The sequence below is a fragment of the Sarcophilus harrisii genome, chromosome 6, assembly GCF_902635505.1.
Source record: "Sarcophilus harrisii chromosome 6, mSarHar1.11, whole genome shotgun sequence".
NCBI classification, from domain to species: domain Eukaryota; kingdom Metazoa; phylum Chordata; class Mammalia; order Dasyuromorphia; family Dasyuridae; genus Sarcophilus; species Sarcophilus harrisii.
The window spans coordinates 178,256,751-178,271,212 of NC_045431.1; the positions used below are offsets into that span (position 1 = coordinate 178,256,751).

General features: G+C 44.7%; 3 non-coding genes across 3 annotated transcripts; 1 reads left to right on the forward strand and 2 right to left on the reverse strand.

Moving 5' to 3' along the window:
* Positions 1-2,625: 2,625 nt before the first annotated feature.
* TRNAR-UCG lies at positions 2,626-2,698 on the reverse strand. Its single transcript has one exon. It is a non-coding gene; the product is annotated as a tRNA-Arg (tRNA).
* Positions 2,699-7,694: 4,996 nt separating this feature from the next.
* TRNAK-UUU lies at positions 7,695-7,767 on the reverse strand. Its single transcript has one exon. It is a non-coding gene; the product is annotated as a tRNA-Lys (tRNA).
* A 3,755-nt stretch (positions 7,768-11,522) lies between these two features.
* Positions 11,523-11,595, forward strand: TRNAR-UCG. Its single transcript has one exon. It is a non-coding gene; the product is annotated as a tRNA-Arg (tRNA).
* Positions 11,596-14,462: the final 2,867 nt, after the last annotated feature.

Genomic DNA, 14,462 nt, shown 5'->3' on the forward strand with positions numbered 1-14,462 from the left:
TATGTCAAACATGGTAGAAATATATGCTAAATCCAACGTATGCATATATATTTACACAATTATCTTGCTGCACAAGAAAAATCAAATTAAACAGGAAAAAATGAGAAAGGAAATAAAATGCAAGCAAACAATAACAAAAAGAGTGAAAATGCTATGTTGTGAACCACACTCAGTTCCTAAACTCCTCTCTCTGGATGTAGATGGGTCTCTTCATCACAAGATCATTGAAACTGGTCTGAATCATCTCATTGTTGACAAGAGCCATGTCTCTTCATATAATGTTTCAAAGAATTATTAAGGAAAATTGCCCTGAAGTTCTTGAACAAGAAGGCAAAATAGAAACAGAAAAAAATCCATTAATCATCACCTGAAAGAGATTCTAGGAGGAAACTTTAGAATTATACCATAAACAGATTTCAAAGTTCCCAGATTGAGGGAAAAAAAATTAAATATTGTGGAATTACAATAAGGATTGCTTAAGACTTAGAAGTGATTATGAAGGACTTTGAATATTGTATTCTGTAGAGCAAAAGAATAAAGTTAAGTATAATCCTGAATGGAAAAAATTGGAAATTTAACAAACTCAAGACTTTTAGTTTTGTATGTGACAAAACCTCCAGAATTAAGGGAGAATTCTACACATAACATCCAGAAGAAATATAAAGTAAACATTAAGGACCAATTATAAGGATCTCAAGGTCAAATCACTTATGTGAAAATGTTAGCCTTACTCTTAGGATTCTTATCATTATTTGGGTAATTTGAAAGAAAAGCATGGTATGATGGGGTGATTAAAAAAAATCAAGTTATGTTAGGAGAGATAAAAAGGAGTAATTATCTCATACAAATAAAATATAAAAAGATAAATTGATACAGAAGAAGCTAATAGGGCTAGGTAGGGTAGTGTTGCAACCTTATTCTCATGGGAATGGGTTAAAGAGGGAACAACATATCTATCTAGAAGGGTATAAAAATCATCTAAATTCAGAAAGAAAGAAGAGGACAAGTGAGTGGGTTAAGGAACAGGAGGATAAAGGATAGGGTAGAAGTAAAGAAGTTATAATGGTGAGGAAAAATAGGAAGAAGTAAAATAAATAACTAATAATAGCTTACAATGAATGGAATAGATTTGCTCATAAAATGAAACAGCAGATAAAAATTTGGAATTCAACAATATGTTACTTTCAGGAAACATAAAAATGAGAGACAAAGATAAAATAAAGGACAGGCGTATAATTTAATTTGTAAAAAAAGAGCGGTGATAGTAATCATAATCTCAGACAAAGTTAAAGTTAAAAAGGATTTAGTCAAAAGTGAAAAAAAAAGTGAAAAATAGAGAAACTACAGCATGTGTTGGCAATTTCATTCAATATTGTTTTAGACCATTTAAAATACCTATAAAATATCTGTGTATATACCTACCAAAACAGACACGGGAATTATATGAACATAAATATAAAATACTTTTTATACAAATAAATTCAGATCTAAATAAATGAAGTAATATTTATTATTCATGGATAGGTAAAGGCAATATGATTTTTCAAATTACATTAGAGTTTAACTAATCTATTCATTCAATGCTATCCTAGTTAAATTATGAAAAAAGTTATTTTACTGAATTAGAAAAAGTAGTAACAAAGTTCATTTGGAAGAACAAAAGGTCAACAACTTCAAAGAAAAAAGTTGTAAAGGAAGTAGATTCAGCAGTATTAGACTTGAAGCTACGTTATGAGGTGAGAGCATGTTGAAGTGTAAAAAAAAATTTAATTACTTTAAATTAGCATTTTCTTGTATAAATAAAACCTATATAGCTAAGAATAGACGGAATGCAGAAAACTGGGGAAAGAAATTTTCATAGACAAACTCTCAGGATATGATTGGTTTGCTGTGGTGCAGGAAACTATGAGCTGGTTGATTAAAAAAAAAAGACCATTTTTGGGGTGTAGTGCAGATCCCCATTCGGACTTTTTCTAACTTAGTGATCTTGGGCAAGTCATTGTGCGCCGAAGCAATTCTCCTCGGAGAGCAAACCGGGCCCAGGATAAGGGCACGGGGGCATCCTGTACTCCTCCATCCCCATCTACACTGAACCTCCTTCTCATGCTTGACCTCGTGGGACGGGCAGAGGGGAAGGAACGTCCTGGGCTCTGGCTCTGACAGAGAATGTGACCCAGATTGATCCTACCCAAGGGAAAAGTCTGCGAGGAGAGTCCCAGCCCCAACGAGTACCAGGTGACGCATGGTGATGGTTTAGCAAGTCAGGGGATCCCCCAAAGCAAAGAAAAAACCCCAGAATGCAAAGGTTCGGAGGGACTCTGTAGTGTGGGCCGGCACTGTCTGCATGGGGCGGAGGAAGGGCCCGATCTTGGGCTAAGGGAGAAGACCCCACTCAAAAGGAATGAAGTCGTGTCTCCTGAGCGACGGAGAAGTGGAGGAAGCGCGCGGGCGGGGGAAGCCCACTGCCTGCTCACCTTGCTCGGAAGGGGGAAGGGGCAGATAAAAGGTGGACGCTAGTCTGGGGAGCGGATTTAAGGATAAAAGGTCCCTTCTCCATTTCCATCTGCAGCCCAGAGATTTGTCTCCGAACTAGGTACCACAGAGCAAAAGTTGTCAGCCGACTACCAACCACGAAGGGATTCGAACCCTCAATCTTCTGATCCGAAGTCAGACGCCTTATCCATTAGGCCACGTGGTCGCTGCACTGCTTAGTCCGCACTTGGCCACAGGAGATGAATCATAACTTTGAGGGGGAAGGGAAAAAAAACCCAAAAGAAAAATTGCTCAGCTCATTGACCTGGGCTAGGAGTCCCCGGGAAAGACCACAAGCCAAGCTAACCCGCCCTCAAGTAGCTTCTCTTCTACCAGGACTCTCCCGGAAACGTGAAAACATAGATGGAAAGACCAAGTCTGCACAAAGTCTCCCAATGCTCCCTGGAGGGAGCCGGGAAAAGCCTGCAGGACCAGCGGGGCTCCAGCTGGACTTCCCAAGGACCTAAGGATGTCCGAGAGACCACGGGAGGCGACTGCGCTCTGGCCCTGGGGACAGTCTGGCCAGAGGTGCGGAAGCAGGATATTCAAATAGAAATACCGATCTGAGAGAGCAGCAGTTAGGCCAGTGTGGCCGGCCCCTAGAGGGATGTGGGTTAGAGAGATCCGGATTGTGACCGTGTCTCAGTGTTAGACTAAGGGATCTGTGTTCATTTTGGAGGCAACACCTCAGGGTGAGACGCGGAGGAGTTTCCACTAATCCCACAGTCACAGGCGTTCCTAGGTTTTAATAGCTAAAAGCTCCATCTAGGCTTTAAAAGGGTACACTCATTGCTGGGTGTATCCCAAGGAAATCATAAAGGAGGGAAAAGGGCCCACATGTGCAAAAAGGTTTGCAGCGGCTCTTTTTGTGGTAGCAAAGAATGGAAAATAAGTTAGATGTCCATCAATTAGGGAATGGCTGAACAAGTGATATATGAAGGTATTGGAATATTATCGTTGTATAAAAAATGATGAACAATCTGATTGTAGAAAGGCCTGGAAAGATTTACATGAACTGATGCTGAGCGAAACAAGCAGAACCGGGAATACACTGTACACAATAACAGCAAGAAGGCGTGATGATCAACTACGAATGACTTGGTTCTCAGTGATTCAGTGATCCGAAGCAATCCCAACAAATTTAGGACAGAAAATGCCCTCTGCAACCAGAAAAAGAACTCAAAAGATAATATAAATCAACACATGCTATGTTCACTTCTTTTTTTTCTGTTTTTTTTTTTTTAATCTCTCTCATGGTTTTTCCCCTTTGCTCTGATTTTTCTCTCCCAACACGATTCATAAAGCAATGTGTGCTAAAAATAAATAAATTTATTAGGAAAAAAAAAAAAAAAAAAAAAAAAAAGACTTTAGGGACATCCTATCTCTCATGTCCTTCAAACAGGTTCCTCATCTGAGTGCAAGGATTCAAAGTCAAGCATTAAAGGATGGAGCGCTCAACCGGAGCTCCAGGGGAAAAGCTGGGGCCACTTAACCAAGCCCACGGGCTTGTTCCCATAAGAGTTCCTTGCATAGTCTCCCCCCACTTCCCCCACACCGCCTAGATTGTCAGCTTCTTGAAAGGCGAGGGTAGTCTCTTAGCTTTCTTTGAATCCCCAGCGCTCAGCAGAATGCCTGGCACACAGTAGACGCTTAATAAAAGCCTTCTTGATTTGTGGTTCGTGCCCTCGGGGGCTCCTGATCAACAGCTCTCAAGTGTTTTCTAGTGGAAGGGACTAAGGATTACCGGCAGAGCAAGTCTCTGACTCCCTCCTATCCCCATACCTATCCCACCCCCACAAGTGAGCCCCTAGATTTAGAGAATGAATTCGGGAACAGAGTCGGTAAAAAGCATACTGGCCCACCCATAACCCTGAGGTCTGTGGATAGAAGCCACTTCCCTTGCTAACCGGAAATTTTGGAAGGAATCTAATTCCTGGACCTTGATTAGGGTAATTCAAGAGTCTTAAAAAGCCAGGAGTGACCTCTAAGGCTAACTTGTTCATGTTTGATAGCTGAGGAAATTGGTAAAGGCATATCTCTAGAGTCTGGAAGTTGGAAAAGATCAGAGACAGGATTTGAATCCAGTGCTCTAATTCTAGGTTTCACTGCTCAAAGGTTACCTGTATTCCCTGTGCTCCTCAACTCTTAGGGCTCACTGGCAGAATTCCACCCAGATCTTTCTCCTCAGGTCATTAATCATTGCCAAGGGCTCCCTTCCACTTCCTATTCCATCAGGGACAGGGATTGTGGGTCTAATTTAAAAGGACATGTTGGAAGATGATGGGATTTGGGAAGGGATGAGAAACAGGCCTTGTCTCCTTGGCAAGGGCACTGAGGTTGAGAACAAATGGCCACTGAGTGAACTGAACCCACAATCTTCCATTCCAAAGGCTGCTATCTTCTCCATTAAACCTACTGGCTTTACGCCTTTTAAATTTACAAACAGGGAACAATTCATTTTGACTGCTATGGGGAGGAGGGAGTAGGAAATTGCCTTTTTTAGTGACAAAGTGGGGAAAAATCCCAATCCCTGCTCTCCATCAGATGACATTCCACTGGGACCACAGAGTAATTTCATACCAAGATAAAGCCTCTATAGGAAGGGATCAAGAAAAGTCACCTGGCTAGGTTGTCAAAGCATCTAAGAATAGTGAAAATGATTGCCTTTCAGCCCTGAGGTTGGTGAAATGTAATGCCCGAGAAAATGAGCAAGATAGAGATTAGAGAGTATTTGGTAATTTATTTAATGGAGAGATTTACTGGGACCAAATGGATCCATGGCTGGAGCCGGGTCTGAATGAGACTATCGTCTCCAAGAATCCAGCAGTGAATGTCAGATACAAGAATCTTTTGTAGGTAACAAGAACAAGGACATAATGGGGGAGGTACCTGGATGGGGATGACCTAGTGGGGGGAGGCATCTAGGATGACATAATGGGAGGTACTGGAGAGGCTCCTGATATTCTACTGATGTCTAAAATGGATAAAGACCTTTATCCCATCAAACATTAAGAGGGAACGTTATAACCTAAGGCAGAGTAACTGAATAGGATAATTAGGGAAACTGGGTCAGTCATTAAAGGGGAACTGTGGCACAATAGAACAAGGGGACAACCTGTACAAAGGCCTGGAGGTGGTAGTTGGAATGCCTATTTGGGAGAGCAGCATCAGCCAGTGGGGCTGACATTCCTAGCCATCTGTGCTCAGCTGCCAAAATCAGCCTCCTAAAACCCCCTATCACTCCCCATCACCTCCAGGATCAAATATAAAACCTTCTGCTTGACTTTGAAAGCCCTCCACAACTTAACCCCCTCCTGCTGGAAGTCTAACTTCTTAGAAGTAGATAGATTCAAATCTCCCTCTCTGTCAGCCAACAATTTATTAAGCATTTACCTGGAATCAGGCACTATGCTAAGCACTGGGGATGGATACAAAGAGGGGCACAAAATAAACAACAAATAAAAAACAGGCTCTGACCTGAAGGAGCTCACAGTCTAATGAGGGATACAACAAATGAGCCACATCCAAGATAAATAGCGAAGGTGCTGGGATGAAGAGGGGCTGGGGAAGGCTTCCTATAGGAGGTGAGTTTTATCTGGGACTTGAGGGAAGCTAAGAGGCAGAGATGAGGGAGAAGAGTGAGCAATCCAGGGGTGGAGGCCAGTGAGAAAAGATGCCCAGGGCGCAAGAGATGGAGGAACAGCCTGCAGGCCACTGGATGGAAGATGACATATTGGAGAGTGTGGTGATGTTCTCAAAGAGAATCATGACATCAGGGAGGTGATGCCATGACATGTAAGTGAATTGGATTTAAGTGAGGGAGAGCTGTGCAAGATCACCTGCCTCACTTTTCCCTCTAGAACCATCTGAGTCCAGTGGTCAGATAGAGGTTAAGGCAACTGGAGATGGTCCTGGATGCAGTGGGGGACCTTGGAGTGAGATGTAAAGAGATTTGAAAGGTAGGGGAGGACAGGTTATGAAGGGTGAGAGCCAAACAGAGGACTTGATAGTTGATCCTGGCAACCACTGGAGCCACTGGAGTTGTCTGAGTGGAGAGTGGAGGAGATGGGGATATTGTGTAGCTAGTCTTTAAGTAAAACACTTTGGTGGCTGAATGGAGGAAGGATTGGAGAGGGGAGAAGCCTGAGGCAAGTAGAGCCCCCAGGAGATGGCAATAGTCGAGGTGTGAGGTGATGAAGGCCTGGACCAGGATGGGGCAGTATCAGATGAGAATAGGTGAAATCAACAGGTAAAAGTAAAGGTAATACAAATACAAAATACAAAGGTAAAATCAAAGGCCTTGGCAATAGCTTGGAAGGGGGAAAGGGGTGGTGAGGGCTAGTGAGGGATTCAGGATGGTTGAAGGACTCCTGAAGGACTGAGAGGATGGTGGTGCCCTAAATAGCAACAGGGAAGAAGGTAGGGAGAGAGCAGGAGTCTCAACTTGGCATGTTGAACTTATGATGGTTACGGGATGTCTAGTTCTTCATGTCTAGTAGACTGTTAAGAGGAAGAGGTTGGGAATGAGGGAAGCTTGTTGGCACATTCTGTTTGTCTGACAGTACAGGGAGTGCTAGAGTGCCAGAAATGCCAGGAGAAGGGAAATTGTCAGAGGCCAAGAGAGTGGTCCACAAGTAATAGAATGCTGGGCTGGGCATCAGGAGGCTCTGGGAGCTCCTTAGATTTCAGATGGGTGGGCTTGGGCAAATAACTGGATGTCAGCTCTAAAATGATGGGGCTCTAATCAATGAGCCTTTGATTGTCCTCATCTGGGACCACAGGGTTTTTAGGAACACTGCTCAGAGCCCATCTACTACCACATTCCTGAAAGGAGACAGTCATCTGACTCTTGAGGGAATCCAGTCAAGTCATCCTCTGTATGTTGAAAGCTTTCTATCTCTGTCTCTCTGTGTCTCTTTCTGTCTCTCTCTATTTTTTGTACCTCTCCCTTTCTTGTACTTCTCCCTCTCCTTCTCTTGTCTTTTGTATTCTCTCTCTCTCTCTCTCTCTCTCTCTCTCTCTCTCTCTCCCTCTCCCTCTCCCTCCCATTCTCAACGGAGAGGCTGGCCCCAGAGGAATGGCTTGTTTCAAAACAGATTCTTCAGTCACTAATGCTTTCCACCCCAAATCTCCTGTGGTCCCCACAAGGAAGAATAAAAGGCTGCTTGAACAGGGACTTGAACCCTGGACCCTCAGATTAAAAGTCTGATGCTCTACCAACTGAGCTATTCAAGCTTCATAAAATTCATTTTCTACTATTTCTCTGATAATCAGAAATCTTTGAAACTTTTTTTGGAGGGTCTCTGCTTTCCTGGCTCACATTTCCATCCCCAAAGACAAACCCTGACTCCAGGGATTGATACCTGCTCCTAGGCTTTTCAGCCCTTTTTATAGATGAGATACTGAGGCCAAAGGAGCTAAAGGATTTAACCAGAGTGAGAATCAAGGCTAGAAGACAAGGGTTCTTCTCCCTCAGGTGCAGTTTTCCTTCCATTCCCCTCAGGTGATTAGGTAAGGCAGGTGAGTGATTGACTATGCCTGTATCCTCCCTTCCTGCTACAGGGTAAGTTCTAAGAGAACTGAGCTTGACTGTGGCTGATCCAGACTTGGCATCTGCCCAGAGTACCAGGCAGCTGCTCTGTCCTGAGGAACCTGGCGAAAGTTTTAGTGGAGTGGATGGATTTGAACATAAGACCTAGTTCTCCCTGCCTTTAGTCTTACTTTTGAACCCACTTAGAAGTATGGTCATACCCCAGCATAGCATTCTCACTCTCTCTGTTGTTATTTGCTTGCATTTTGTTTTTTTCTAAAGAAAGTTTTTCCTTTTCTTCCTTCTTGATCTGATTTTTCTTGTGCAGCAAGATAACTTAGAAATATGTATACATATATTGGATTTAGCATGTATTTCAACATATTTAACATGCATTGGACTACCTGCTATTTAGGGGAGGGGGTGGGGGGAACGAGGGGAAAATTTGGAACAAAAGGTTGTACAAGGGTCAATGTTGGAAAAATTACCTGTGCACATGCTTTGCAAATAAGCTTTAATTAAAAAAAAATAGTCATCATTAAAAAAAAAAAAAAAAAGAAAGAAAAAGGATGGTTGTTGGAATCTTTACAAAGTGTTAAGCCATTGGAGTTGATTTGATCTTAGAAGAAGATATTTTGGGCCAGAACGTGAAACAAAGTACTAAGTGGAACTGATTGAACAATGCTTGTGTTCACACCTTTAGAGAGCTCTAAGAACTCAATGGAGTTTACAGTTTGGGAGATTCAGGGTCTAGAAAGGGATATCTGAATTCACACCTTCCTTAGGACCAGAGAGCACTCTGGGAGATAACCCAGAATCCCTCTCCCTCCACAAGGTAGAGTTAACCTTCGGGAGATCACATAAATATAGGGAGCTTTTGAAGCTTGAAGTGACTTCTTCTGGTGGAACTGACTGGAGGTACAGAGAGATTCATTGCATCTTTCAACTTGGTGCCGACTGGAGGCTGAAGAAAGCAGAGGCAGAAGCCAAGGACAAAACTGCAAGATCTCTTGGAGCCAAGCAGAGAGTTAGGCCTCAACTAACCGGGCTAATTTGGAAGGAGAAATAAACGTATGCATTTTTACCAGCTGGCTTCGATAATGGAGTAATTATTTATTTCAACTGAGACTAAGGCTGCCTCCAGGAAAACCACCACAGATGGTCATAATAGCCTCAGTGGGAGAAGTGACTTTAGGATGCATTGGTCTTGGTTGTTGGGTTATAGGAGGAGCAGGTCTCTTTTTGAGGCAGGAGGCTGAGCCTCTGATGTCTAGGTAGGGAGTGGAGAGGATTTTGGAGTGAGCCAGCCCTGAGTAAATAATAGTTAAATTGTGCTCACCCTCCAATTGAGGTCTTTTTTCCATTCTATGAATATTTTGTCTCTTGTCTATAAAGCATGATACCGCCTCTGTATTCCTGACCTTTCAGCCAGCTTCTTCCTATTGAGGACTCTTGTTCTCTTGGGAGGTGGTGGGGGGTGAGAGTCAGCAAGGTTCCAAAAGTGGGTAGCCAGCAGAAGGCAGCTTCTGGCTTTTAAATCTTGGGTCATGAGCTCAGCACACTCCTAATGAGATCCAAGCCCAACAATTCAGAGATGAGACCCTGAGGTTGAAGAATGCAAGGGGGGTTTAATGACTTGCCCAGGGTAACACGGAAGAGTAGCTCACACTACAGAGATCCTATAAACCCCCAAGTTCAGCATTCTACCCATTGGATCAGTTGGCCCCCATCAATCCCTGTCATTTATGACCTCTTTCTCACCCCTCCTTCTTATTCCTGACTCGAGTGTAGCAGGATGGCTGCCCCCGAAGTTCTAAAACCCCCAAGTCAGCAGAGAGTGTTTTCAATCCACTGCCCTTTGGGTTATGTGCACAGCCACCCATACACACACACACACACACACACAGTGCCACAGTGTAGCTGAATGTGGAAAAAGTATTTTGGATATAGAGTATCTTGTGCAAAGAACAGCAAAGAAACCTCTATCAGTGTATCTTAGAGTGAACGGAGGGGATTCAGGGGGGCAGAAGAATGGAAAAGTAGAATGAAGAACTTAAAAGCCAAAGGGAGCGTTTTCTGTGTGACCTGGAGGCAACAGGGAGCCACTGTAGTTGATTGAGGGTAGGAGTGACATAATTAAATATCTGTTTTTTGGAAAAACCCATTTTAGAGAATGGACCGGAGTGAGGAAAACCTCACTCTCCTGCCCCCTCGATACCAACCACATTAGACTATATGCTGCTTCATGAAATAAACCCTCCATCTCCAGCTTCCCGGAGGTCTGAGGTGCGTCACCTTCATTTGGTCTTTTGGTTTTCTCCACTGCTTTTAAAGCTCAGTGAGGGGACACTGGGTACAGGTGAAACTGATCCCGAGAAGGTGGGAGTGCCATCCGTCCCCTTGGGGCTGTCTTTCCGGGGGTGTGGAGTTATAATGCCAGTGAAATGGCAGCTAGTGGAGAACAGGGACTGGGCTTATTCTCTCCTTTTCTTCCCCTTCCCCTCCTTCCCCCCTCCCCCCAATAACCCCTTTCGGTTCTCTGAGTTCCAGGCACAGGGATCGGTTTTCAACTTAAATTTGGAGCCTGCTCTCCATCCGGCTCAGACGGCTTGTATTCCATTTGCCGGGCGAGGCAGAAACCCCCCGGAGCGGAGGGCTAACGGATCAGGCTTCTGATTTGGGATCTAAAGACCAGAAATGCGCGCCCCTGGTCTCCCTAAGCCCTAGAAAAGGTCTAGCCCACGCAACCTGACTTTGGACCCCTCTTCTGCCAAGATCCAGCCCGACCTTTATTTCCTTCTTACCCCTGACTTTTACAGGGTGGCCCAAAACCTAGTAGAGGGTGGGTCTGAACTACCGAGCCTCGGGTTTAGGGGAACTTCCCGCCCTTCCCCCAAGGCTGCTACCAGACAGCGGGTCTTTGGGGAGGCAGGGGTCTGAGGAACTGCAGGAAGACCCAGGTGAATCCAGGGCATTTGGTGAGGGGAGATATAAGAGGAAGAAGAAAGAGGCGGGTATGAAGGGTTCTGAATGGCAAACAGAACTTGTATTTGAACCTGGAGGTAATAGGGAGCCATGGAGAGATTGAGGAGGGTGACGTGATCAGCACTGAGTTTTAGGGAGGTGACTTTGGCGGGTTACCGGAGGATGGACTGGAGTGGGGAGAGCCTCCCTCTCTCTCCAGCTGCTCTCCCAAACAGGCAGCCTCCAGGTGACTTTGTGCGGACTTGGTTTTTCCCTCTGTGGGAGCGCTTTTCCTGGAGAGTCCCGGTAGAAGAGAAGCCGTATGAAGGCAGGCTTAGTTCGGCTTGTGGTCTGTCCCGGGGGGCTCCCAGCCCAAGGCCTGCGGGGCCCATAGATTAGACCCGGCAACTCCTGAACCGGCCGGCCAGTTTTCCCTCAGTAGCAGCCAATTCATGACTTGTCTCTTGTGAGCCAACTGAGCAGTAGGAATCGTAGCGACCACGTGGCCTAATGGATAAGGCGTCTGACTTCGGATCAGAAGATTGAGGGTTCGAATCCCTTCGTGGTTGTTTCTCGCTGCGCGAGTTTTTGGTCTGTGACGTACAAAACCGGTACTCTCCAGCCAAAGTCGGGGATCATCATCTCCTTAAATCGATGAGACAAAAAGCGAACCTTTCCCGAGTCTCCTTCTTTCTTCTTCCTCCACCCCCAAAAGGAGACGGACCCGCTAGATTTTTGTTCGTTTTCATTTCTGGAGCTCGGCTTCTCCTCCGAGGGTGGGATCCGCCGGGGTGCGAATGGCAGAGCCTCTCGGAGCCCGGGGCCCCCGCACGCCTCCGGGAAGCTTCAGTGACGGCAGCGCGAGGGCTCAGAGCTGGGCTGGGGGCTCTGGAGCCATTATTCGGCACCGGATTGGGCAGCCTGTCAGTGGCTTTGCCCTAGAATCCGCACTCGGGCCCCAGGGAGTCCAGCGAGTGCTCTTGAGACAGGGGGAGGGGTCCACCACGTCTCTGGGCCGGGGTCCTGCCTCCCCCAGACGCGTAAATCTCGGGATTGGTTCACATCACACTCAGCTGAGCCCAGCTGAGAAACTTTCTGGGAAGAGCTACTTGGATTGGAACAGAACTGACCCGAGGGAGCGAGATTTCCGACCCTTGTCCTCCTCCACCCTAGGGTGCTCTGCATTTTCCTAACCTGGGTCCGCGCGCGGTCTGGGCAACCTGGCTAGGGAGAAAGCAGGTTCCCGAAATGGTGCGCTCCCCCTTCCCCGAAGGTCAAGGTCGTGTTTTAGGTGCTCATAGTCTTAGGCGCCTATAGCAGCCCTTAGTGCTGGGGCAGAACCGGTGGGAAGGCTCATCTGACTGGGAAAGACACTCAGAAAGCTGCGGATGGGCAAAAAGCCCAAGCTGGGCCCTGCGGCACATCGGGAGATTGAAAGAAAGGGAGTGGGAGTTCTTAGATAGAAAGGTTGCTTTAGCTTCTGCAGCCACTGGCACAAATCGCCTCTCAAGACCCCTTTTATTGGGTTCCATCCGTTGCTTCCCCTCCAAGCCCTAAAAACCAAGAAATAAAACCTGGCCGTGTTTGAAGAAGGACTTAGAGCCCTAGACTTTCAATTTAAAAGTCGGGTGCTCTACCCACTGAACTGTCTACTCAGGTGCTAGGGAATGCTGTCTTGTCTGAAAGTCACAAATCTCTATTCCGAGGCTTCCGGCCTCCTGGACTCACATCTAGGGTCCACCGACCGAGACACAAAAGTCTGGATTCTGGGTCTTGTACTCTGGGGAAGACCCAAAGTCAGAGTTCCTCCTTAAATAGCCTCCATCCTCTGCTAGCTCAGTCCTGCTTGAGGGAGAGAGCTGCAGGCCAGGATCCACCTTTTTTCCCCAGATCCTCCTTGGAAGCCTTTGTTCTCCATACAGCCACTGGACAGAGCAAACTTTCCTTATTCTTTCCTTCTCCTTGCCTCAGGCTTTCCCATTATCACTGGCTATCTTCAGCCCTGCTCTAGGCCTTCTTTTTTTTAATTTTTTATTTTCAAAATATATGCATAGTTTTCAACACTCACCCTTGCAAAACCTTGTGTTCCAAATTTTTTTATCCCTCCCTTTCCCCTCCACCCGCTCCCTTAGATGGCAAGTAATCCAGTGTGTGTTAAACACTTGCAATTCCATACATATACATACACACAGATATATATATATACATACATATATATATATATATATATATATATTCACACACACATTTCTTTTTTTGGCTTTAAAAATTTTTTTCTTTAAAATTAAAGCTTTTTATTTTCAAATTTTTCAACAATGACCCTTGCATAGCCATGGTGTTCCAAATTTTCCCTCCTCCCCCCCTCCCAAGGCAAGTAATCCAATATATTTTACACATGTTAAAATATGTTAGTTCCAATATATGTAAACATATTAGTACAATTAACTTGCTGCACAAGAAAGATCAGATCAAAAGGGAAAGAAAATGAATACAAAAACAAAAGACAAGTGAAAACAACAAAAAGAATAAGGATGCTATGTTGTAATCTACACTCAGTTTCCACAGTCCTCTCTCTGGGTATCGATGGCTCTTTCCATCACAAGATCACTGGAACTGGCATCAATCACCTCATTGTTGGAAAGAGCCACATTCATCAGAATTGATCATCATCTAATATTGATGTTGCCACATATAATGATCTCCTGGTTCTGCTCATTTCACTCAGTCTCAGTTCATGTAAGTCTCTTCAGGCCTCTCTGTATTCATCCTGTTGGTCATTTCTTACAGAACAATAATATTCCATCACATTCATATGCCACAGTTTATTCAGCCATTCTCCAATTGATGGGCATCCACTCAGTTTCCAGTTTCTGGCCACTACAAAAAAGGCTGCCACAAACATTTTTGCACTTGTGGGTCCCTTTCCCTTCTTTAAGATCTCTTTGGGACATAGCCCCAGTAGAACACTGCTAGGTCAAAGGTTGATAATTTTTTGGGCATAGTTCCAAATAGCTCTCCAGAATGGTTGGATGCATTCACAACTCCACCAGCAATGTAGCAGTGTCCCAGTTTCCCCACATTCCCTCCAACATTCATCATTATCTTTTCCTGTCATCTTAGCCAACCTGAGAAGTGTGTAGTGATAGCTCAGAGTTTTAATTTGCATTTCTCTTATAGTGATTTAGAGCACCTTTTCACATGATGAGAAATGATTTTAATTTCATCTGAAAATTGTCTGTTCATATCCTTTGACCACTTGGACCAATTGGAGAATGGGTTGAATTCTTATAAATCTGAGTCAATTCTCTATAGAATTTCCACAATTAACATGTTGCACAAGAAACATCAGATCAAAAAGGGAACAAAACAAGAAAGAAAACAAAAAACAAGCAAACAACAACAAAAAAGGAAAATGCTATGTTGTGATCTACACTCA